The sequence below is a fragment of the Ranitomeya variabilis genome, chromosome 5 (assembly GCF_051348905.1).
Source record: "Ranitomeya variabilis isolate aRanVar5 chromosome 5, aRanVar5.hap1, whole genome shotgun sequence".
In the NCBI taxonomy this organism is placed as follows: Eukaryota; Metazoa; Chordata; class Amphibia; order Anura; family Dendrobatidae; genus Ranitomeya; species Ranitomeya variabilis.
This window is the reverse complement of record NC_135236.1, coordinates 75,540,612-75,566,636: the sequence shown is the minus strand read 5'-3', so window position 1 is coordinate 75,566,636 and position 26,025 is coordinate 75,540,612. Positions and strand designations below refer to the sequence as shown.

Sequence of the window (26,025 nt, the reverse complement as noted above, 5' to 3'; positions counted from 1 at the left end):
CAGCGTTGCTTCGTGTGAAGGTACCTTTAGCTTGGACCTTGGCATATAGTTTGTATCTTTGTTATGTAATGAGATGGGTCTTTTCTTTTTTTTTTCAGGACTAAGGCTGAAGGGGGCTGATAAAGATTCCTTATTAACCCCTTCATGACCGTGGGATTTTTCATTTTTCCGTGTTCGTTTTTTGCTCCCCTCCTTCCCAGAGCCATAACTTTTTTATTTTTCCGTCAATTTGGCCATGTGAGGGCTTATTTTTTGCGGAACGAGTTGTACTTTTGAACAACATCATTGGTTTTACCATGTCGTGTACTAGAAAACGGGAAAAAAATTCCAAGTGCAGTGAAATTGCAAAAAAAGTGCAGTCCCACACTTGGTTTTTGCTTGGCTTTTTTGCTAGGTTCAGTAAATTCTAAAACTGACCTGCCATTATGATTCTCCAGGTCAGTACGAGTTCATAGACACCTAACATTACTAGGTTATATTTCACCTAAGTGGTGCAAAAAAATTCCAAACTTTGCAATAAAAAAAAAAAAATTGCGCCATTTTCCGATACTCGTAGCGTCTCCATTTTTCGTGATCTGGGGTCAGTTAAGGGCTTATTTTTTGCGTGCCGAGCTGGCGTTTTTAATTATACCATTTCGGTGCAGATACGTTCTTTTGATCGCACGTTATTGCATTTTAATGCAATATCGCGGTGACCAAAAAAACGTAATTCTGGCGTTTCGATTTTTTTTCTCGTTACGCTGTTTAGCGATCAGGTTAATGCTTTTCTTTTATTGATAGGTCAGGCGATTCTGAACGCGGCGATACCAACTATGTGTAGGTTTGATTTTTTTTTTATTGATTTATTTTGATTGGGGCGAAAGGGGGGTGATTTAAACTTTTATGTTTTTTTTATTTTTTTCACATTTTTTTTTACTTTTTTTTTTACTGCAGCCACGGGGACTCGGACATATTTCTCAAGCAGGCCGACAACACTCTTAGCACCCGAGCATGCTCAGATAATGCCTTGTTGCAGCACGTTCGCTCATCATTAATGTTTGCCATTTGGGGTTAATTTGATGGTTATTTCTATTTTATTGATTGTAATTGGTTCTCAAGGGAGTCTAAAAATTATTGACAAATTAATGATACAGGAAAGAAATATATCTTGGTACCGTGTTAGCCAGTAGATAGAAAAATATTTAGAATTGAGAGTCCTCAGTAATTCTGGTAATGGTAATGGTAATTCTGCTTCATGTCACCTGGCTTATCCATGGTTTTTTTTTTCCCCTCACCCTTTTTTTTTTTTTCCTATACTATGTTGTGCATAAATATGTGATTCTTCAGAATTTGTTTTAGTCTTTACCTGATGAAGAGACGTATGTAGTCTCGAAAGCTTGCAATTTGTTACCATCTTTTCAGTTAGCCATTAAAAGGTATCAACCACTGAGGACTCTCAATTCTAAATATTTGACAAATTAATGTAATTTAATACTCTTCTAATCAGTTCAGCTTTTTTTTCTTTCTGAGATTTATGTCTTGACAATAGATGATATAATTTAGAATATTATGAGCAAAAGGTTTTGTCTACATCTTCTATTGTTTTGGTGAATTCCATCATGGTTATCTTTGATTTTTGATACATACACAGGTGGTCAAAATTGTTGGTACCCCTCGTTTAATGACAGAAAAACCCTGTTTAAACATCTCTACATGAATCAATTCATCCCATTAAAAGCAAACAAACAAAAAAATTAAAAAAACAACAACAAAAAAAATGTGTTAAATCCCCTCAAAAATAAAAATAATTGTCACTAAAAAAGGAAAATGAAACTTTTGTTATTATATATATTATCCCATGTGCAAATTACTGTCTTATCTGTGACAAATCCTTACACATTTTCTACGACGTCATTAAGTCCATTTGGATAGAGGCTTTGTAGCCTATACAGTTAGGTCCATATATATTTGGACAGAGACAACATTTTTCTAATTTTGGTTATAGACATTACCACAATGAATTTTACTTCACCGCAGTGAAGGCCTTGCTGAGCATCAAAAAGGAGGAAACACAGCGTCTGGCGATGTCCATGAGTTCAAGACTTCAGGTAGTCAAGTACTAAAAATGAACATTTTATTTAAAATTATTGAATCTGTCCAATTACTTTTGGTCCCTTTAAAAACAGGGAGGCACATGTTAAGGAGCTGAAACTCCTAAACCCTTCATCCAATTTTAATGTGGATACCCTCAAATGAAAGCTGAAAGTCTGAACTTCAACTGCATCTGAATTGTTTTGTTTAAAATTCATTGTGGTAATGTCTATAGCCAAAATTAGAAAAATGTTGTCTCTGTCCAAATATATATGGACCTAACAGTATATCCAATAGGACTCCTTACAGTTTAATAATTTATTCCTATTATTAACCCCTTTTGGTATATGTTCCAGTGGTGTGACCGTGATGCAGAAGCATTTTTTGTGCTTCAGCAGGAGATGACGGGACAGACTATGTTTAATCTGCCCGTTCTTTGCATTATAGCTGTGATTATTCATCTGGGCACTCAATTCCTGGGAAGTTCGTCCCACGTATTGGAGCCCGCAGCTGCAAGTCACTACATAGATAACAAAATCCGTTCTACATGTGAGTCTCTGCTTAATCTTATTTGTTTCCCCAGTGGTATTAGATTGAATACTCCTCGCTCCATGGTCAATGATCTTACAACAGTTACATTTGTTTGAAGAGCATCTGTATACTCCTGTATTTACCGTCCCTCCATTCACATTGGTATTGTTTCCTATCATATTTTTTATTTTTGGAACCTCTTTTAATTTACTCCGAGCTGCAATATTTTTCACTGTCGCCCCTCTCCTAAAAGTTGTTCCCTCAGAAGCATTTTCCCAAGAATCACATCTTTTTTTTAAATATACCAATATTTGTTTAAAATTCTTCTTATCAATATATTCCCTTTATTATAAGTGGTTATAAAATTAAACTTACAAAGATTTCTCTTATTCTCCTCATTTTTTATTGTTCCTTCTTTCCCTCTACTTTCCTTTGCATTACTATCTTTTCCCTTCCTACTTGGGAGCCAATCCTCCTGTTCTTTGTCCAAATTCTTTCTGCATGCTGCCTCGATTAATTTTTCTGGATATTTCTTATCCCTGAACCTTTTCTTCAGTATTGCTCTGATTGGGTCATATCATCTTTGGTGTTTGTACAGTTTTTTTTCGGATCCTTAAAAACTGACTGAATGGTACATTAGTTTTCCACTTCTTATAATGCCACGGTGGCTCAGTGGTTAGCACTGCAGGAGTTCTAGGTTCTAAACCCACCTTGTACAACACCTGCAAGGATGTTCTCCCTGTGTTTGCGTGGGTTTCCCCCGGGTTCTCTGGTTTCCTCCCACATTCCAGAGACATACTGATGGGGAATTTAGATTGTGAGCCCGAATGGGGACAGTGATGATAATGTGTGCAAATATGTTAGTGCTATATAAAAATAAAGATTATTATTATAATGTGCACGTAGTCATTCTTATCACAGCTTTTGAAGTGTGTTTTTGTTATAATTTTACCCTCTTTACGCCCCCAATTCCAGGTCCAGGAACACAATTTTGTCTCTTCTGATACATGGCGTAAAGGAGATGCCCCAGTTATTGCTATTAAGGGAATCTATTAATTTACAGGCTTCATCCTCCGTCCCAGCTCAGAAAATGATCAACTCATCTACATATCTACGGTATAGTAATAGTTTTTCTTTATATTCGGATGCATACACCAGCAATGAGGTCTCGAAATGCCCCATAAAAAAATGTACAAACTTGGCGCACCCCAAGTCCCCATCGCTGTAAATAGAGTTTATTCATATTAACACACACAACTAGTGTTGAGCACTCCGATACCGCAAGTATCGGGTATCGGCCGCTACTTAGCGGTATCGGAATTCCGATACCGAGATCCGATACTTTCGTGGTATCGGGAATCGGAATCGGAAGTTTCCAGTGTATGGTTCCCAGGGTCTGAAGGAGAGGAAACTCTCCTTCAGGCCCTGGGATCCATATAAATGTATAAAATAAAGAATTAAAATAAAAAATAGGGATATACTCACCTGTCCGGAGGCCCCTGGACTTTACCGCCGTAACCGGGAGCCTTCTTTGCTTAAAATGCGCGCGTTTAATGGTTTCCGTGACGTCACGGCTTCTGATTGGTCGCGTGCCGCCCATGTGACCGCGACGCGACCAATCACAACAAGCCGTGACGTAATTTTCAGGTCCTTTCAGGCATTCAGGATTTTAAAATTACGTCACGGCTTGTGATTGGTCGCGTCGCGGTCACATGGGCGACGCGACCAATCACAAGCCGTGACGTAATTTTAAAATCCTGAATGCCTGAAAGGACCTGAAAATTACGTCACGGCTTGTTGTGATTGGTCGCGTCGCAGTCACATGGGCGGCACGCGACCAATCAGAAGCCGTGATGTCACGGAAACCATTAAACGCGCGCATTTTAACCCCTTAAGCCCCGAGGGTGGTTTGCACGTTAATGACCAGGCCAATTTTTACAATTCTGACCACTGTCCCTTTATGAGGTTATAACTCTGGAACGCTTCAACGGATCTTGGCGATTCTGACATTGTTTTCTCGTGACATATTGTACTTCATGTTAGTGGTAAAATTTCTTCGATATAACTTGCGTTTATTTGTGAAAAAAACGAATATTTGGCGAAAATTTTGAAAATTTCGCAATTTTCCAACTTTGAATTTTTATGCCCTTAAATCACAGACATATGTCACACAAAATACTTAATAAATAACATTTCCCACATGTCTACTTTACATCAGCACAATTTTGGAACCAAAATTTTTTTTTGTGACGGAGTTATAAGGGTTAAAAGTTGACCAGCAATTTCTCATTTTTACAACACCATTTTTTTTTAGGGACCACATCTCATTTGAAGTCATTTTGACGGGTCTATATGATAGAAAATACCCAAGTGTGACACCATTCTAAAAACTGCACCCCTCAAGGTACTCAAAACCACTTTCAAGAAGTTTATTAACCCTTCAGGTGTTTCACAGGAATTTTTGGAATGTTTAAATAAAAATGAACATTTAACTTTTTTTCACACAAAATTTATTTCAGCTCCAATTTGTTTTATTTTACCAAGGGTAACAGGAGAAAATAGACCCCAAAAGTTGTTGTACAATTTGTCCTGAGTACGCTGATACCCCATATGTGGGGGTAAACCACAGTTTGGGCGCATGGCAGAGCTTGGAAGCAAAGGAGCGCCATTTGACTTTTCAATGCAAAATTGACTGGAATTGAGATGGGACGCCATGTTGCATTTGGAGAGCCCCTGATGTGCCTAAACATTGAAACCCCTAACAAGTGACACCATTTTGGAAAGTAGACCCCCTAAGGAACTTATCTAGATGTGTGGTGAGCACTTTGACCCAACAAGTGCTTTACAGAAGTTTATAATGCAGAGCCGTAAAAATAAAAAATCATATTTTTTCACAAAAATGATCTTTTCACCCCAATTTTTTATTTTCCCAAGGGTGAGAGAAGAAATTGGACCCCAAAAATTGTTGTGCAATTTGTCCTGAGTACGCTGATACCCCATATGTGGGTGTAAACCATTGTTTGGGCGCAGGGCAGAGCTCGGAAGGGAAGGAGCGCCATTTGACTTTTCAATGCAAAATTGACTGGAATTGAGATGGGACGCCATGTTGCATTTAGAGAGCCCTTGATGTGCCTAAACATTGAAACCCCTAACAAGTGACACCATTTTGGAAAGTAGACCCCCTAAGGAACTTATCTAGATGTGTGGTGAGCACTTTGACCCAACAAGTGCTTTACAGAAGTTTATAATGCAGAGCCGTAAAAATAAAAAATCATATTTTTTCACAAAAATGATCTTTTCACCCCCATTTTTTTATTTCCCCAAGGGTAAGAGAAGAAATTAGACCACAAAAGTTGTTGTGCAATTTGTCCTGAGTACGACGATACCCCATATGTGGGTGTAAACCATTGTTTGGGCGCATAGCAGAGCTCAGAAGGGAAGAAGCGCTATTTTACTTTTCAATGCAAAATTGACTGGAATTAAGATGGGATGCCATGTTGCGTTTGGAGAGCCCCTGATGTGCCTAAACATTAAACCCCCCCACAAGTGACACCATTTTGGAAAGTAGACCCCCTAAGGAACTTATCTAGATGTGTTTTGAGAGCTTTGAACCCCCAAGTGTTTCACTACAGTTTATAACGCAGAGCCGTGAAAATAAAAATTATTTTTTTTTTTCAAAAAAATGATTTTTTAGCCCCCAGTTTTGTATTTTCACAAGGGTATCAGGATAAATTGGACCCCAAAAGTTGTTGTCCAATTTGTCTGGAGTACGCTGATACCCCATTTGTGGGGGGGGACCACTGTTTGGGCGCATGACAGAGCTCGGAAGGGAAGGAGCGCCATTTGGAATGCAGACTTAAATGGATTGGTCTGCAGGCGTCACGTTGCATTTGCAGAGCCCCTGATGTACCCAAACAGTACAAACCCCCCACAAGTGACCCCATATTGGAAACTAGACCCCCCAAGGAACTTATCTAGATGTGTTGTGAGAACTTTGAACCCCCAAGTGTTTCACTACAGTTTATAACGCAGAGCCGTGAAAATTATTATTTTATTTTTTTTTTCTTCACAAAAATGAAATTTAGCCCCCAGTTTTGTATTTTCACAAGGGTATCAGGATAAATTGGACCCTAAAAGTTGTTGTCCAATTTGTCCTGAGTACGCTGATACCCCCTATGTGGGGGGGAACCACTGTTTGGGCGCATGACAGAGCTCGGAAGGGAAGGAGCGCCATTTGGAATGCAGACTTAAATGGATTGGTCTGCAGGCGTCACGTTGCATTTGCAGAGCCCCTGATGTACCCAAACAGTACAAACCCCCCACAAGTGACCCCATATTGGAAACTAGACCCCCCAAGGAACTTATCTAGATGTGTTGTGAGAACTTTGAACCCCCAAGTGTTTCACTACAGTTTATAACGCAGAGCCGTGAAAATAAAAATTATTTTTTTTTTTCACAAAAATGATTTTTTAGCCCCCAGTTTTGTATTTTCACAAGGGTATCAGGATAAATTGGACCCTAAAAGTTGTTGTCCAATTTGTCCTGAGTACGCTGATACCCCCTATGTGGGGGGGAACCACTGTTTGGGCGCATTACAGAGCTCGGAAGGGAAGGAGCGCCATTTGGAATGCAGACTTAAATGGATTGGTCTGCAGGCGTCACGTTGCATTTGCAGAGCCCCTGATGTACCCAAATAGTACAAACCCCCCACAAGTGACCCCATATTGGAAACTAGACCTCCCAAGGAACTTATCTAGATGTGTTGTGAGAACTTTGAACCCCCAAGTGTTTCACTACAGTTTACAACGCAGAGCCGTGAAAATAAAACATATTTTTTTTCCCACAAAAATGATTTTTAGCCCCTCAAATTTTTATTTTCCCAAGGATAACAAGAGAACTTGGACCCCAGAAGTTGTTGTTCAATTTGTCCCTAGTACGCTGATACCCCATATGTTGGGGTAAACCCCTTTTTGGACGCACGGGAGAGCTCGGAAGGGAAGGAGCACTGTTTTACTTTTTCAACGCAGAATTGGCTGGAATTGAGATTGGACGCCATGTCGCGTTTGGAGAGCCCCTGATGTGCCTGAACAGTGGAAACTCCCCAATTCTACCTGAAACCCTACCCCTAACCTCACCCCTAACCGTTTACTGAACATTTTCTGAGTCATAAGTGCCACGTATATAAGTGCCACGTATATAAGTGCCACGTATTTAAGTGCCACGTATTTAAGTGCCACGTATTTAAGTGCCACGTATTTAAGTGCCACGTATTTCAGTGCCACGTATTTCAGTGCCACGTATTTCAGGCACTGAAAAATACGTGGCACGTAAATACTTCAGTGCCACGATATTTCAGTGCCACGATATTTCAGTGCCACGTATTTCAGTGCCACGTATTTCAGTGCCACGTATTTCAGTGCCACGTATTTCAGGCACTGAAAAATACGTGGCACGTAAATACGTGGCACGTAAATACGTGGCACTGAAATACGTGGCACTTAAATACGTGGCACTTAAATATGTGGCACTTAAATACGTGGCACTTAAATACGTGGCACTTAAATACGTGGCACTTAAATACGTGGCACTTATATACGTGGCCACTGAAATATCGTGGCACTTATATACGTATATACGTATATAAACGTATATTTCAGTGCCACGTATTTCAGTGCCACGTATTTCAGGTTAGGGGTAGGGTTAGGGTTTTTTGTTTTTTTCTTGTTTTCTTGTGTTTTTCTATAAAAACGCATGCGTTTTACCGCGTTTACATGCATTTTTTCACACATGCGGTTTTTTTAAAAAACGCATGCAGATAAAAACGCAAGTGTGAAACCAGACTAAAAGACGCTTTTTATAGCAAAAAAGTTTTTGCGTCTCCACATTTTGAGACCTATAATTTTTCCACATTTTGGTCCACAGAGTCATGTGAGGTCTTGTTTTTTGCGGGACGAGTTGACGTTTTTATTGGTAACATTTTCGGACACGTGACCATTTTTTATCACTTTTTATTCCGATTTTTGTGAGGCAGAATAACCAAAAACCAGCTATTCATGAATTTCTTTTGGGAGAGGCGTTTATACCGTTCTGCGCTTGGTAAAATTGATAAAGCAGTTTTATTCGTCGGGTCAGTACGATTACAGCGATACCTCATTTATATCATTTTTTTATGTTTTGACGCTTTTATACGATAAAAACTATTTTATAGAAAAAATAATTATTTTGGCATCGCTTTATTCTGAGGACTATAACTTTTTTATTTTTTTGCTGATGATGCTGTATGGTGGCTCGTTTTTTGCGGGACAAGATGACGTTTTCAGCGGTAACATGGTTATTTATATCCATCTTTTTGATCGCGTGTTATTCCACTTTTTGTTCGGCGGTATGGTAATAAAGCGTTGTTTTTTGCCTCGTTTTTTTTTTTTTTTTCTTACCGTGTTTACTGAAGGGGTTAACTAGTGGGCCAGTTTTATAGGTTGGGTCGTTACGGACGCGGCGATACTAAATATGTGTACTTTTATTGTTTTTGTTTGTTTTTTTTAGATAAAGAAATGTATTTATGGGAATAATATTTTTTTTTTGTATTATTTATTTAGGAATTTTTTTTATTTTTTTTTACACATGTGGAAATTTTTTTTTTTTACTTTTTTACTTTGTCCCAGGGGGGGACATCACAGATCGCAGATCTGATAGTGTGCACAGCACTCTATCAGATCTGCGATCATACTTTCATCGGAGCAGGCTGCAGCTTTCATCTGCAGCCTGCTCCGACCCGGAAGTGCTCCCTGCAGGACCCGGATACAGCCCCTCGGCCATTTTGGATCCGGGGCCTGCAGGGAGAAGATGTTCGGTACGAGGTGAGTACATCACCTTGTACCGATCGTCTCAGGGAAGCATGCAGGGAGCCCCCTCCCTGCGCGATGCTTCCCTGTACCGCCGGTACACCGCGATCATGTTTGATCGCGGTGTGCCGGGGGTTAATGTGCCGGGGGCGGTCCGTGACCGCTCCTGGCACATAGTGCCGGATGTCAGCTGCGATATGCAGCCGACACCCGGCCGCGATCGGCCGCGCTCCCCCCGTGAGCGCGGCCGATCGCGTATGACGTACTATACCGTCACCGGGAATTAAGGCCCACCCCACCTCGACGGTATAGTACGTCAGATGGGATTAAGGGGTTAAGCAAAGAAGGCTCCCGGTTACGGCGGTAAAGTCCAGGCTGCGTCTGAGAGGTGAGTATAGCAATATGCTTTATTTTAATTCTTTATTTTACACATTAATATGGTTCCCAGGGCCTGAAGGAGAGTTTCCTCTCCTTCAGACCCTGGGAACCATCAGGGATACCGTCCGATACTTGAGTCCCATTGACTTGTATTGGTATCGGGTATCGGTATCGGATTGGATCCGATACTTTGCCGGTATCGGCCGATACTTTCCGATACCAATACTTTCAAGTATCGGACGGTATCGCTCAACACTACACACAACATCTTTGAGTTCCAGGGTAAACTCTATTTACAGCGCCTTGGTACAGCGATGGGGACTTGGGTTACGCCAAGTTTCGGTTTGGACAGGTTCCAAACCGGACAGGTTAGAATCTCCTTTTTGCCCATTTGTGGATACCTTCTGTTGTTTTTGTTTCCTCCCTCCCCATCTATTCCGATCTTTGACTGGAATCCATATGAACGTTTCGGTATGGCTCCTGAAGCTTGATCTCCCATCGAACTAAATGAGGAGTCGGAAAGTTTTTATTCACACTATTGTAGTTGAGCAAAATATCCCATATACAGCAGTACATACAGGGAAATCTTTGTTATTGAATGTATATAAATATATTGCACTTGGCACTTTAATGTCTTTTTAATTGAGCTATGGATTGATATTTAATTCTATAGAAAAACTGGCTGTGTGGATTGATATGGGACTATTGGGGAATTATTTCTAATTCACACCTTTTTCATATAGGTGTATTTATATTAAAGGTAAAAATTCGGGACCTATATCTATTTTTTCTATGATATACTGTACATCTATGGACCACTAGATGGCGTTCACTACTTGGGTTTGTTCTTTTTTCAAGTCCTGACTAGTGTTGAGCGATACCGTCCGATACTTGAAAGTATCGGTATCGGAAAGTATCGGCCGATACCGACAAAGTATCGGATCTAATCCGATACCGATACCCGATACCAATACAAGTCAATGGGACTTAAGTATCGGACGGTATCCCTGATGGTTCCCAGGGTCTGAAGGAGAGGAAACTCTCCTTCAGGCCCTGGGATCCATATTAATGTGTAAAAGAAAGAATTAAAATAAAAAAATAGGGATATACTCACCTCTCCGACGCAGCCAGCACCTTACCGAGGGAACCGGGAGCCTTCTTTGCTTAAAATGCGCGCGTTTCCTGCCTTCCGTGACGTCACGGCTTGTGATTGGTTGCATGCCGCCCATGTGGCCGCGACGCGACCAATCACAGCAAGCCGTGACGTAATTTTCAGGTCCTGAATGTCTAATTCTAGGCATTCAGGATTTGAAAATTACGTTGCGGCTTGTGATTGGTCGCGTCGCGGTCACATGGGCGACGCAACCAATCACAAGCCGTGACGTCACGGGAGGCAGGAAACGCGCGCATTTAAAAATTACGTCACGGCTTGTGATTGGTTGCGTGCCGCCCATGTGACCGCGACGCGACCAATCACAGCAAGCCGTGACGTAATTTTCAGGTCCTGAATGCCTAATTCATAATTCTAGGTATTCAGAACCTGAAAATTACGTCACGGCTTGCTGTGATTGGTCGCGGTCACATGGGCGGCACGCAACCAATCACAAGCAGTGACGTCACCGAAGGTAGGAAACGCGCACATTTTAAGCAAAGAAGGCTGCCGGTTCCCTCGGTAAGATGCAGGCTGCATCGGAGAGGTGAGTATATCCCTATTTTTTTATTTTAATTCTTTATTTTACACATTAATGTTGTTTCGATACCGATACCACAAAAGTATCGGATCTTGGTATCGGAATTCCGATACCCGCAAGTATCGGCCGATACCCGATACTTGCGGTATCGGAATGCTCAACACTAGTCCTGACTCATTGCGTGGGAGCATTGCATCGAGTATATTTAAATACTAGTTGTAGCATCCACACGGTGTAAGGAATTTAAGAGAGAGTAAGCTTTAACTGTATTTTATTCTTCTCTTCTTTTCCTCCAGCACACAACATAACAGCAGCATAACATTTCCTCCTCAGGCTAGAACTGAAACTGAAACTAAACTCATGGAGCCCTTCTTTCCCGTGTAGGGTAATGTCTGGGTTCATTGGGGGTGTCCAGTGCTGACGGATCAGTCACCTCTTGTTGGTCCTCTCCACCGTCGGGTATCAAATCTTCCACTGGTGGGAGTTCATTACCATTGTTCTGCGGTATGATTTTAAAATGTGAGGAATTTCGAGTGATGGAGTGTCCATCTCGTTCAGCCGTGACCATACTGCCTTTTCTCTCAGTAACATTATATTTTGCAGGACTATATACAGCTGAGGTTTTGTTGGTTGATTTTTGACGCACAACAACCATATCACCTCTTTTGATGGCACATGGCTGCCTTCTGTCTGCATAATGTTTCATGGCTTGCTTGCTAAAGAAATCTGTTGATCGCACTGTAGAGTCATTTGGTAAGGGATGACTGGTCACATCAGGGATCCGTGTACGAAGAGTTCTGCTGAACATTAGATGAGATGGAGCAGCATTAGTGGTGGAATGTGGCGTGTTGCGGTAATTGCGCAGGAATTTGTATAGTGACTGTTTCAGTGGGGTGTGCTCCAGGCTAGCTGCCTTGATTCGTTTCCCCATGGTGCGCATGAAACATTCTACGATTCCATTAGCTTGCGGCCAGCAAGGTGTGATTTTTCTGTGGCTGAACCCCAAGTATTCAGAAAACTGTGCAAACACATGTCCATTGAATGGAGGTCCATCATCTGTTTTGACCACTCTTGGAATGCCATATGCAGAGAATACAATGCCTACAAGTAGTATTCAACCCTCTGCAGATTTAGAAGGTTTAATAAGATGCAAATAAGTTAGAGCCTTCAAACTTCAAACAAGAGCAGGATTTATTAACAGATGCATAAATCTTACAAACCAAAAAGTTTTGTTGCTCAGTTAAATTTTTATAAATTTTAAACATAAAAGTGTGGGTCAATTATTATTCAACCCCTAGGTTTAATATTTTGTGGAATAACCTTTGTTTGCAATTACAGCTAATAATCGTCTTTTATAAGACCTGATCAGGCCGGCACAGGTCTCTGGAGTTATCTTGGCCCACTCCTCCATGCAGATGTTCTCCAAGTTATCTAGGTTCTTTGGGTGTCTCATGTGGACTTTAATCTTGAGCTCCTTCCACAAGATTTCAATTGGGTTAAGGTCAGGAGACTGACTAGGCCACTGCAACACCTTGATTTTTTGCCTCTTGAACAAGGCCTTGGTTTTCTTGGCTGTGTGCTTTGGGTCGTTGTCTTGTTGGAAGATGAAATGACGACCCATCTTAAGATCCTTGATGGAGGAGCGGAGGTTCTTGGGCAAAATCTCCAGGTAGGCCGTGCTATCCATCTTCCCATGGATGCGGACCAGATGGCCAGGCCCCTTGGCTGAGAAACAGCCCCACAGCACGATGCTGCCACCACCATGCTTGACTGTAGGGATGGTATTCTTGGGGTCGTATGCAGTGCCATCCAGTCTCCAAACGTCACGTGTGTGGTTGGCACCAAAGATCTCGATCTTGGTCTCATCAGACCAGAGAACCTTGAACCAGTCAGTCTCAGAGTCCTCCAAGTGATCATGAGAAAACTGTAGACAAGCCTTGACATGACGCTTTGAAAGTAAAGGTACCTTACGGGCTCGTCTGGAACGGAGACCATTGCGGTGGAGTACGTTACTTATGGTATTGACTGAAACCAATGTCCCCACTGCCATGAGATCTTCCCGGAGCTCCTTCCTTGTTGTCCTTGGGTTAGCCTTGACTCTTCGGATAAGCCTGGCCTCGGCACGGGAGGAAACTTTCAAAGGCTGTCCAGGCCGTGGAAGGCCAACAGTAGTTCCATAAGCCTTCCACTTCCGGATGATGCTCCCAACAGTGGAGACAGGTAGGCCCAACTCCTTGGAAAGGGTTTTGTACCCCTTGCCAGCCTTGTGACCCTCCACGATCTTGTCTCTGATGGCCTTGGAATGCTCCTTTGTCTTTCCCATGTTGACCATGTATGAGTGCTGTTCACAAGTTTGGGGAGGGTCTTAAATAGTCAGAAAAGGCTGGAAAAAGAGATAATTAATCCAAACATGTGAAGCTCATTGTTCTTTGTGCCTGAACTACTTCTTAATACTTTAGGGGAACCAAACAGAATTCTGGTGGGTTGAGGGGTTGAATAATAAATGATCCTCTGAAAAAACTTTTCACAATTTAAAAAAAATAAATAAACAAAGAAATAACATTCTTTTTTGCTGCAGTGCATTTCACACTTCCAGGCTGATCTACAGTCCAAATGTCACAATGCCAAGTTAATTCCAAATGTGTAAACCTGCTAAATCTGCAGGGGGTTGAATACTACTTGTAGGCACTGTATGTCGTCCAGTTCTGGTATGACACTATTAGCAGACGTTGAAGAGATGAATGAAATGACAGGGTATCTAGAATATTCATCAATTGTTACTAGAATGTATTGGCCATTTGGTAATGGTCCATATATGTCGACTGCCACTTCCTCCCATACAGCAGTGGGTAACGGAGACATTTGTAATGGCTCTAGAGTTGATGATGGAGTAATTAATTGACAAGTGAAGCAATGTCTAATCTCTTCCACCAATTTATCCATATTTGGGAACCACACTTTTTCTCTGAGTAACTTTTTTGTGCCAACAATTCCTTTCCGCTGCTGAGCAGACCCCAAACGTCAATCTTTTGTATCTTCTGAGACCCACATGGGCGGAAAATGTTGTTAAGCATCTGGATTCTGGACTGAATTCTAATTGATGATAGCCCTTATTGACGTCGAGCTTTGAAAAAACGGTTGCTCCATTTAATAAATTAATAATGTCATCAATTGTGGGTGAGATGTGTCTTTCCCTTTGAATAGCAGTGTTGGGCAGGTGCATGTCAACACACAGTCTCACCTGCTCTGGAGTCTTTGGTTTTGGAACTACCACAAGTGGAGAGACCCACGGAGTGGGACCAGAAACAGTTTCAATGACATCATCATCCATGAGTAATTGGAGTTCCTTCTCTACCTTCTTTCTCAGGTGAAATGGAATACGCCTGTGAGCCTGGGCTACTGGACGAACAGTGTCATCCACATGAAGATGCACTTGAGAGTCCTTTAATTTCCCCAATCCACTAAATAGGGAGGGAAAACTGTTCACCATGGCTTGTACATCCAGGTCCGCAGGGTCGGTTATGGTATGAACAATCTGGATGAGTCCTAGCTTCAAGGCAGTGTGATAGCTGAGAAGACAGCCTCCCGATCCTTGTAATGTGTGAAAATAGGTTTTCTGCCTATTTTCTTTATAGCTAAGTTCAGCATCAAATTGTCCCATTGTAACTAGAGGTGTTTTAGATTCATATGGAAAGATTTTAGTATGCACTTGCTGTAAGACTGGCTTTGTTTTTAACTGTTCATAAGTATTGCTGTCTATGATATCCACCGAAGCTCCTGTATCTATTGTAAAGGTGATATCCGTGTTGCAGATGGTGAGTGTAATACATGGAGACTGCACTGAGCCAGTGACAGAAGTCGTGAACACATAGTTCTCAGCCACAGACATTTCTTCTATATCTTGATTTACCATTTTTATATTTGCAGGCTTTGTCATTGGCAGAGGAGACTTTTTGGGTGCTGATTTGCAGACAACTGCAAAATGGTTCCCTTTTCCACATTTAGTGCAAGTTTGTCCTATAGCTGGACATTTGTTCATGTGGTGAGGGAAATCTAGTTGTAAGGATTTGGACTGTACATCGCTTCCTGTCTGCTGTTGCCCTCAGTTCAGTTACTTTTGCCCTTACCTAAGATGGAGTCACTGGCCTCACGGGAGCCATCTTGTTTCCTGTCAGACTTTCCCTGTTCCTGTCTGTGGTGTATATAAGGGAGCTCTGTATATTACTCATTGCTTGAGTATCTTGTTCCTGGACTTGTGATCAAGCTGGAAGAACTGCTATCTTGCTGGTTTCTTCGTTACCTTGGGATACCCCACCTGTCTCCGGATCTACGTCTCTTCATCGTAAGACTTGTTTCCCTGGATCTGCTCTGCACTCATCTCTGCTGCTGGACTGTTCCCTGCTAGGAGGCCTGGCCTGGTCTCCAGGTCTCTGGACCTGACAAACCTGGACTTCCACGGTCTGTACACGTGCCAGAATTAAAAGCTCTCAAGGAGTACATAGATGAAAACCTAGCTAAGGGGTTTATACGACCATCTTCCTCCCCAGCAGGTGCTCCAATCTTCTTTGTAAAAAAAAAAAGATGGCTCACTCCGACCATGCATTGACTACCGGGAGCTCAACAAAGTTACAATCAGGAACTCTTATCCACTCCCACTAATTCCCGAACTACTTGAGAGAGTGCGACATGCCAAAATCTTCACAAAATTGGATCTTCGTGGAGCGTACAATCTAGTACGGATTCGTCCTGGCGATGAGTGGAAAACGGCTTTTCGGTCACGTTATGGACATTTCGAGTACCTCGTTATGTCTTTCGGTCTCCGTAACGCACCGGCTACATTCCAGCACTTGGCGAATGATGTTTTCAGGGATATACTCAATATTTTTGTTGTGATTTATTTGGATGACATTTTGATTTTTTCCAGCAATATCGAGGACCATCAGCGACACGTGAAAATGGTTTTGGATCGTCTACGGCAGAATCATTTATACATCAAACTGGAGAAATGTGAGTTTCATAAAACAGAGATTCAATTCTTGGGATATGTTATTTCTCCCCAGGGTCTCAGCATGGACGCAAGCAAGACACAAGCCATTCAGGAGTGGCCAACTCCCAAGTCAGTGAAGGAAGTACAGCGATTCATCGGATTCGCCAATTTTTACAGACGCTTTGTTAAAAAATTTTCAGCGATTGTTGCACCCATCACTCAGTTAACCCAGAAGAAGACGCCATTTGTCTGGTCTCCCCAAGCTCAAACAGCATTTTCTACGTTGAAATCTAAATTTACGACAGCTCACATTCTTGTCCACCCTGATCCAGACAAAGCCTTCATAGTGGAAGTGGATGCCTCGGACTGTGCTGTAGGGGCCATACTCTCGCAAAGAACAGGTGAGAAAGATCTCTTGCATCCGTGTGCCTTTCTCTCGCAGAAATTGTCACCCGCAGAAAGGAATTACGACGTTGGCAACAAGGAACTGTTAGCCATCATAACCGCATTTAAGGAATGGAGACATCTGTTACAAGGAGCATCCCAACAGATTGTTATACTCACGGATCATCGGAATCTCGAATTCATGAGGTCGGCAAGATGTCTGAAACCTAGACAGGCTCGATGGAATCTTTTTCTTAATCAATTTGATTTTGTCATTTCCTATAGGCCGGGCTCTCGTAATAAGAAGGCTGATGCACTATCTAGGATTCATTCAGATGAAGCAACTTCGGCTTCGTCTTCAAGGACCATTCTTTCTGAGAAAAACTTTGTAAGTGTCTTGCATAATCAAGATCTTCTAACTGAGATTAAGGAGGCTTATGCTGCGGATTCACTTTTGAGTCAACCACCCACTCAGGTAAATCTGACTTTCAAGAATGGACTTTGGTTTCAAGGACAGCGTCTGTATATCCCAGAAACAGTAAAACGGAGTGTTGAAATTAATGCATGACTCTAAGTTTGCCGGTCATAGAGGAGTTCAGAAGACTCAAGAATTTCTATCTCGTTTTTTCTGGTGGCCGACTTTTCGGAAAGATGTTCTTCGGTACCTGTCATCATGTGAGGTATGTGCCAGGTCAAAAGTCCCTCGTTCTTCACCTACAGGACTGTTGCAACCTCTGCCTATTCCATCTCGTCCCTGGGGGTCTATTTCAATGGATTTTATTGTGGAGTTGCCTTTGTCACAGGGAAAAACCACGATTCTTGTAGTAGTTGACCGGTTGACTAAAGCTGCTCATTTTATTCCCTGTGCTGGTGTCCCAACAGCTAAGCAAACAGCGGATCTTGTTGTGCAAAATGTTTTTCGTTTACACGGAGCTCCGGATTAAGTAATATCTGATCGTGGAGTTCAATTCACCTCACGGTTCTGGCAAAGCTTCTGTGCTGCTCTGGACATCAAAGTAAAATTATCATCTGCCATTCATCCACAGTCTAACGGCCAAACAGAGCGGACCAATCAAACCTTGGAGCAGTATCTGCGTTGCTACGTGTGTCATCTACAAGACGATTGGGTGAGTCTACTTCCGTTGGCCGAGTTCACGTATAACAACTCTCAGAATGCTTCCACCAAATTATCTCCGTTCTTTGCTAACAAGGGATATCATCCCAGTATTCTCCCTCAACTCCCCATAGACATGTCTGTGCCTGCGGTTGCTGACCGCATTGTATCTTTACAGCAAAATTTGGACGTTCTAAAAACCACCTTAGTTTCAGCACAGGAAAGATTCAAGAAGGCAGCAGACAGATTCCGTAAGCCAGCACCAACATACAAGGTAGGAGACATAGTCTGGCTCTCAACAAAAAACTTAAAACTCAGAATTCCGACTTCCAAGCTGGGGCAAAAATATGTTGGCCCATATAAGATCAGCGGTATTGTGAATCCTGTAGCCTGTCGACTCAAGTTGCCTAACTCTTTAAAAATTCATCCTGTTTTCCATGTTTCCCTGCTTAAACCAGCAGTGCCTAATTCTTTTCCCGGACGCACCTCTGCTCCTCCTGATCCAGTCCTCATTGACGGGCAAGAGGAATTCATTGTGGAGAAAATCTTGGATTCTCGGATTCATAGGAGACGTCTTCAGTATCTGGTGAAATGGCAGGGATACTCGGTTGAAGAAAATTCCTGGGAACCTCTGGAAAACATCCATGCTCCCCATCTGATCAGACTGTTTCACAGCAGATACCCCAATAAGCCAGACTTAAGATCGTCCAGAGGACGTCTTTTAAGAAGGGAGTAATGTAAGGATTTGGACTGTGCATCGCTTCCTGTCTGCTGTTGCCCTCAGTTCAGTTACTTTTGCCCTTACCTAAGATGGAGTCACTGGCCTCACGGGGGCCATCTTGTTTCCTGTCAGACTTTCCCTGTTCCTGTCTGTGGTGTATATAAGGGAGCTCTGTATATTACTCATTGCTTGAGTATCTTGTTCCTGGACTTGTGATCAAGCTGGAAGAACTGCTATCTTGCTGGTTTCTTCGTTACCTTGGGATACCCCACCTGTCTCTGGATCTACGTCTCTTCATCGTAAGACTTGTTTCCCTGGATCTGCTCTGCACTCGTCTCTGCTGCTGGACTGTTCCCTGTTAGGAGGCCTGGCCTGGTCTCCAGGTCTCTGGACCTGACAAACCTGGACTTCCACGGTCTGTACATGTGCTTACTGCTTATCCAGCTCTGTCTGCTACTAACCTGCTGTGTCATAGCTTTTTACCTGCATACCATCATAAATATTCTTTAACTCTTAACTAGTGTTGAGCGATACCGTCCGATACTTGAAAGTATCGGTATCGGAAAGTATCGGCCGATACCGGCAAAATATCGGATCCAATCCTATACCGATACCCGAAACCAATACAAGTCAATGGGACTCATGTATCGGACGGTATCCCTGATGGTTCCCAGGGTCTGAAGGAGAGGAAACTCTCCTTCAGGCCCTGGGAACCATATAAATGTGTAAAAGAAAGAATTAAAATAAAAAATATCGCTATACTCACCTCTCCGACGCAGCCGGGACTTCAGCGAGGGAACCGGCAGCGTTGTTTGTTTAAAATTCGCGCTATTACTTGGTTACGTGAATTCCCGGCTTGTGATTGGTCAGGTCGGCCATGTTGCCGGGACGCGGACCAATCACAGCAAGCCGTGACGAAATTACGTCACGGCTTGCTGTGATTGGTCCGCGACCCGGCAATATGGCCGCCCTGACCAATCACAAGCCGTGACGTCACGGGAGGCTGGACACGCGCTCATTTTAAAATGGGCGCGTGTCCAGCCTCCCGTGACGTCACGGCTTGTGATTGGTTGCGCCGCGGTCAACCAATCACAAGCCGGGAGGCTGGACGCGCTCATTTTAAAATGGGCGCGTGTCCAGCCTCCCGTGACGTCACGGCTTGTGATTGGTTGACCGCGGCGCAACCAATCACAAGCCGGGAGGCTGGACGCGCTCATTTTAAAATGGGCGCGTGTCCAGCCTCCCGTGACGTCACGGCTTGTGATTGGTTGCGCCGCGGTCAACCAATCACAAGCCGGGAGGCTGGACGCGCTCATTTTAAAATGGGCGCGTGTCCAGCCTCCCGTGACGTCACGGCTTGTGATTGGTTGACCGCGGCGCAACCAATCACAAGCCGGGAGGCTGGACGCGCTCATTTTGAAATGAGCGCGTGTCCAGCCTCCCGTGACGTCACGGCTTGTGATTGGTTAATGGCGGCCATGTTGCCGGGACGCGGACCAATCACAGCAAGCCGTGACGTATTTTCGTCACGGCTTGCTGTGATTGGTCCGAGTCCCGGCAACATGGCCGCCCTGACCAATCACAAGCCGGGACTTCACGTAACCAAGTAAAAGCGCGAATTTTAAACAAACAACGCTGCCGGTTCCTTCGCTGAGGTCCAGGCTGCGTCGGAGAGGTGAGTATAGCGATATTTTTTATTTTAATTCTCTCTTTTACACATTTTAACATTAATGTTGTTGCGATACCCGATACCCGATACCACAAGAGTATCGGAATCCCGGTATCGGAATTCCGATACAGCAAGTATCGGCCGATACCCGATACTTGCAGCATCGGAATGCTCAACACTACTCTTAACCTGTTGTCTCTCGGCCTCTTTTCTGACCCATGATACTGATCTCCACTGCACTTAGCACTAAGTTTATAACACTAGTCCACATCTATAACATTTCTTCTGTTGCGGGGCTTGCTTGCCTTGTGCACTGTTCTGTTTGAGATTATGCACCTGTAAATTATCCCCATTCTCCATTGAAGTTGCCTGATGATCTGCTATCTCTATAGCGCGGGCCATCTTGAGTAAATCATGCAGAGAGAGATCCTGCTGCAGAGCTTTACGCCATATGTTATTAGACAAGCAGGTGACAATTACTTGAGTTAAGATTTCATCATCTACGTCAGTAAATGCACACCCATGTGCAAGTTCTTTTAGCCGGGTGACATAGATGTCTATTGATTCTTCTGGAAGCTGCTTAGCAATCCTGAACTTGTATCTTTCATATCTGATGTTTTGTTTAGGGTTGAAGTAGTCAGTGAGAGCTTTGGAGCAGTTGCTGTACGTGTCTGTCTCCGCTGCCAGTAATGTGCTGTATATGTCATAGACTCCTGTGCCCGCACAATGCAGGAACACAGCTCTCTTTCTGTTCTCCTCTTTTATATCTATTGCTTCCAGGAAATTCTCAAATCGATTTAACCATTTTCTCCAGTTATGAGAGAGATTAGTGACATCAGTCATATCAAACTGTGGGAACATGTGCAAGTATTCAGCCATGATGGAGTCTCTCAGTGGCGCTGGCGTGTGAAGCAGTAAAGCAGGGGTCAGTACTCACAGCAGCAGGTGATTGAATCCCATCCTCGTCGCCAGTTGTAGCGTCCACACGGTGTAAGGAATTTAAGAGAGAGTAAGCTTTAACTGTATTTTATTCTTCTCTTCTTTTCCTCCAGCACACAACATAACAGCAGCATAACATTTCCTCTTCAGGCTAGAACTGAAACAGAAACTAAACTCAACTAACGCCCTCGCTTTCTTAAAGAGACAGATCTAATTCTTATACATTACATACGTTCACTAGAGATATAGGTCGATACGATCCACAATCAAGAGGATCCTTCCCCGAGCACAATAATGTTGGCATCATAAAACGTTTCAGGGACAGATTCTCCCTCCCATATTCCCCTGAGTACCTTCAGTAGAAGCGGTGCCAACTTATCTCTGTATTTTCTATATAGCTCAATGGGAAACCCATCAGGTCCCGGGGCCTTCCCAGTAGCCATATCCGCTATAGCATGTTCCACTCCCTCCAAAGTAAACTCAGCCTCCATGAAGGCTTGTTGGGATGGGCTCAGCGAGGGGAACGTTATATCTGATAAGTAATCCAAACATTCATCGATATCAAAACCGCTACTAGATTTATATAATGAGTTATAATAATTGTGAAAACATTGAAGTATTTAATCAGTAGAGGATACTAATGAGCCATCAGGCACACGGATTTGCAATATTGTGTTAGAGGTGTTGTGTTGGCGTACTAAGAAAGCCAGAAGTGTACTGACCTGATTCCCCAGCTCAAAATAGGACTGACGGGTAAAAAATAATTTGAGTTTCGACTTAACATCTGTATTTTGGGTATACAACCTCTGGGAAGTAAGCCATTCCGCCCTGTTACTGCTGGTCTGATTTGCTATAAATGTGGCCTCTGAATCCTTTAATTGCTGCTCTATCTCATCATCCTCCCTCGCCGTCACCCTTTTAATGTAGGAGATTGTAGAGGACAAGCACCCCCTTAAATATGCCTTCAGGGTATCCCAAAATAAACCAAGATTCTGGGGTTCCGGATATGTTAAAATAAAACAATTTAACTGGTCAATTGTCCTATCACTAGAGTCTATTAATTTCAACCAGAAAGGGTTTAATTTCCAGGATCTATGGTTATTGGACTGCCCACATTTAAGTTTAAGAATTACTGGACTGTGGTCTGAAATCCCTCTGTTGCCATGTTCAACACTATCCACCCGCAGTGCCAGGTCAGTAGATCCTAATATATAGTCTATACGAGATAAAGATTGCTTAGTAGATGAGTGGCAAGTATACCCCTTAACCTCCGGGTGACTCATTCTCCATAAGTCCAACCAACCGCTGCCATCCATAAACAGTGCCAACTGGGAAGGGGACTGAGGCAAAGACTCCCCGGATACTGTGTTATCCAATCTCACTCTGTCCATGGAATGATCCATGACTAGGTTAAAGTCACCCGTACAAATAACACTAGCATCTGGATATTTTAAGGAGAAGCCCAATGCCATACGGAGAACTGACATATTAGCGGGGGGAGGGTTATAAACACACAATATCACATATTCACACGAATTAAGAAATGCATGTACAAAGACAAAACGGCCCTCAGGATCTTGCCGTGCTTCTCTAGCCTCCCATCTAACCCCTCTGTGTATCAACAAAGATACAACTGTTATGGACCTGGTGGTTAGGATCACTTGTAATGACCTGATAGGTAAATCTGAAATATAGGACAAGCTCTGGGGAAGTGGGAACTTTACTGACCGCAACCCTGATCCTATCACACACACTATAGGCAGCCAAGGAGCGTACCTAACTCTCCCTAGACGCCTCTTCACAGCCTGAGAGCTAGCTACCCCTAAAGAGAAACAAAGCCTCACTTGCCTCAGAGAAATTTCCCCAAAGTAAAGGCAGCCCCCCACAAATATTGACGGTGAGTTAAGAGGAAAATACAAACACAGGAATGAAACAGGTTTTAGCAAAGGAGGCCCACTAATACTGAATAGTAAGAAGATAGCAAGGGAACTGTGCGGTCAGTATAAAATACTACAAAAATATCCACGCAGAGAATACAAAAAGATCCTCACACCGACTCACAGTGTGAGGGTGCAACTCTGCACCCCAGAGCTTCCAGCTAGCAAGAAAATAGCATATAAGCAAGCTGGACCGAACTTATCATATACCGAGAAACATTTTCCAAAAGCAATGAGCAAAAATGAACTAGCATGAACTTAGCTTCTCCTGGAGGAGACAGGTCACAAGAGAAGTCCCAGAGAGATCTGAACCAATACTGAATACATTGACAGCTGGCAACAAGTAAAGATCTAGGTGGAGTTAAATAGGCAGCCAGCATAGCAGAAAACGAGGCAGCTGGGAGCCCAGCTAAAGACCAGCAGTACCACTCAAAGCCACCAGAGGGAGTCCACGAACAGAACTCAACAAAGTACCATTCATGACCACAGGAGGGAGCCCGAGAACGGAATTTACAACAGTACCCCCCCCCCTTGAGGAAGGGTCACCGAACCCTCACCAGAGCCCCCAGGCCGATCAGGACGAGCCAAATGAAAGGCACGAACCAAATCGGCAGCATGGACATCAGAGGCAACAACCCAGGAATTATCCTCCTGACCATAGCCCTTCTGTTATGGTTCTCAATGGCAAGAGAACATAGCCCAGCAAACATAAGAACTAGCTCTTGGAAGGATGGAAACTAAACTGACCATGAACTAAACCTGCCGCACAACTAACAGTAGCCGGGTAGCGTTTGCCTACGTTTTATCCCTAGACGCCCAGCGCCGGCCGGAGGACTAACTAATCCTGGCAGAGGAAAATATAGTCCTGGCTCACCTCTAGAGAAATTTCCCCGAAAGGCAGACAGAGGCCCCCACATATATTGGCGGTGATTTTAGATGAAAATGACAAACGTAGTATGAAAATAAAAAGCAACGAAGATCAGCTCACCTCCTCTCAGTCCCAGCGCACGGATCATGCAGTGCTGCAAGTAGTACGAAGAAAAAGCAGAAGTCCACGCTGGACTTCTGCTTTTTCTTAGTATGAAAATAGGTTTAGCAAAATTGAGGTCCGCTTACTAGATAGCAGGAAGACAGAAAGGGCACTTTCATGGTCAGCTGAAAACCCTATTCAAAACACCATCCTGAAATTACTTTAAGACTCTAGTATTAACTCATAACATCAGAGTGGCAATTTCAGATCACAAGAGCTTTCCAGACACAGAAACGAAACTACAGCTGTGAACTGGAACAAAATGCAAAAACAAACGAGGACTAAAGTCCAACTTAGCTGGGAGTTGTCTAGCAGCAGGAACATGCACAGAAGGGCTTCTGATTACAATGTTGACCGGCATGGAAGTGACAGAGGAGCAAGGCTAAATAGCGACTCCCACATCCTGATGGAAACAGGTGAACAGAGGGGATGATGCACACCAGTTCAATTCCACCAGTGGCCACAGGGGGAGCCCAAAATCCAATTTCACAACACCCTTCCATTTAACCAAGTACTGAAGCTTCCGTCTCGAAATACGAGAATCCAAGATCTTCTCCACCACATACTCCAATTCTCCCTCGACCAACACCGGAGCAGGAGGATCAACAGAAGGAACCACAGGCACCACATACCTCCGCAACAATGACCTATGGAACACATTATGGATGGTAAAAGATGCTGGGAGGTCCAAACGAAATGACACAGGATTGAGGATTTCCGAAATCTTATAAGGACCGATGAAACGAGGCTTAAACTTAGGAGAAGAAACCTTCATAGGAACATAACGAGAAGACAACCAAACCCCCCACACGAAGTCGGGGACCAACACAGCGACGGCGGTTAGCAAAGCGCTGAGCCTTCTCCTGTGACAACGTCAAATTGTCCACTACGTGGTTCCAAATCTGCTGCAACCTGTCCACCACAGAATCCTCACCAGGACAGTCAGAAGGCTCAACCTGCCCTGAGGAAAAACGAGGATGAAAACCAGAATTACAAAAAAAAGGCGAAACCAAAGTAGCCGAACTAACCCGATTATTGAGGGCGAACTCAGCCAATGGCAAAAAAGTCACCCAATCATCCTGATCAGCAGAAACAAAACATCTCAGATAGGTTTATAAGGTCTGATTAGTTCGTTCGGTTTGGCCATTTGTCTGAGGATGGAAAGCCGAAGAAAAATACAAATCAATGCCCATCTTAGCACAAAAGGACCGCCAAAATCTGGAAACAAACTGGGACCATCTGTCAGACACAATGTTCTCTGGAATACCATGCAAACGAACCACATTCTGAAAAAACAGCGGAACCAAATCAGAGGAGGAAGGCAATTTAGGCAAGGGCACCAAATGGACCATCTTAGAAAAACGATCACAAACCACCCAGATGACAGACATCCTCTGAGAGACCGGAAAATCTGAAATAAAATCCATGGAAATATGCGTCCAGGGCCTCTTTGGGACAGGCAAAGACAAAAGCAATCCACTGGCACGAGAACAGCAAGGCTTGGCCCGAGCACAAATCCCACAGGACTGCACAAAAGAATGCACATCCCGCGACAAGGAAGGCCACCAAAAGGACCTAGCCACCAAATCTCTGGTACCAAAAATCCCAGGATGACCCGCCAACACTGAACAATGAACTTCGGAAATAACTCTACTGGTCCATCTATCAGGGACAAACAGTCTCTCCGGTGGACAACGGTCAGGTCTATCGGCCTGAAACTCCTGCAGCACCC

General features: G+C 43.4%; 1 long non-coding RNA gene across 1 annotated transcript in view; it reads left to right on the top strand.

Moving 5' to 3' along the window:
• The first annotated feature begins 2,553 nt into the window (after positions 1-2,553).
• LOC143773321 (uncharacterized) overlaps positions 2,554-26,025 on the top strand; it is a 49,483-nt gene continuing 26,011 nt past the window's right edge. Inside the window, exons 1-2 of the long non-coding RNA XR_013215143.1 lie at positions 2,554-2,619; positions 3,577-3,717. This is a non-coding gene — a long non-coding RNA (uncharacterized LOC143773321). The remainder of the gene's footprint in view (positions 2,620-3,576; positions 3,718-26,025) is intronic.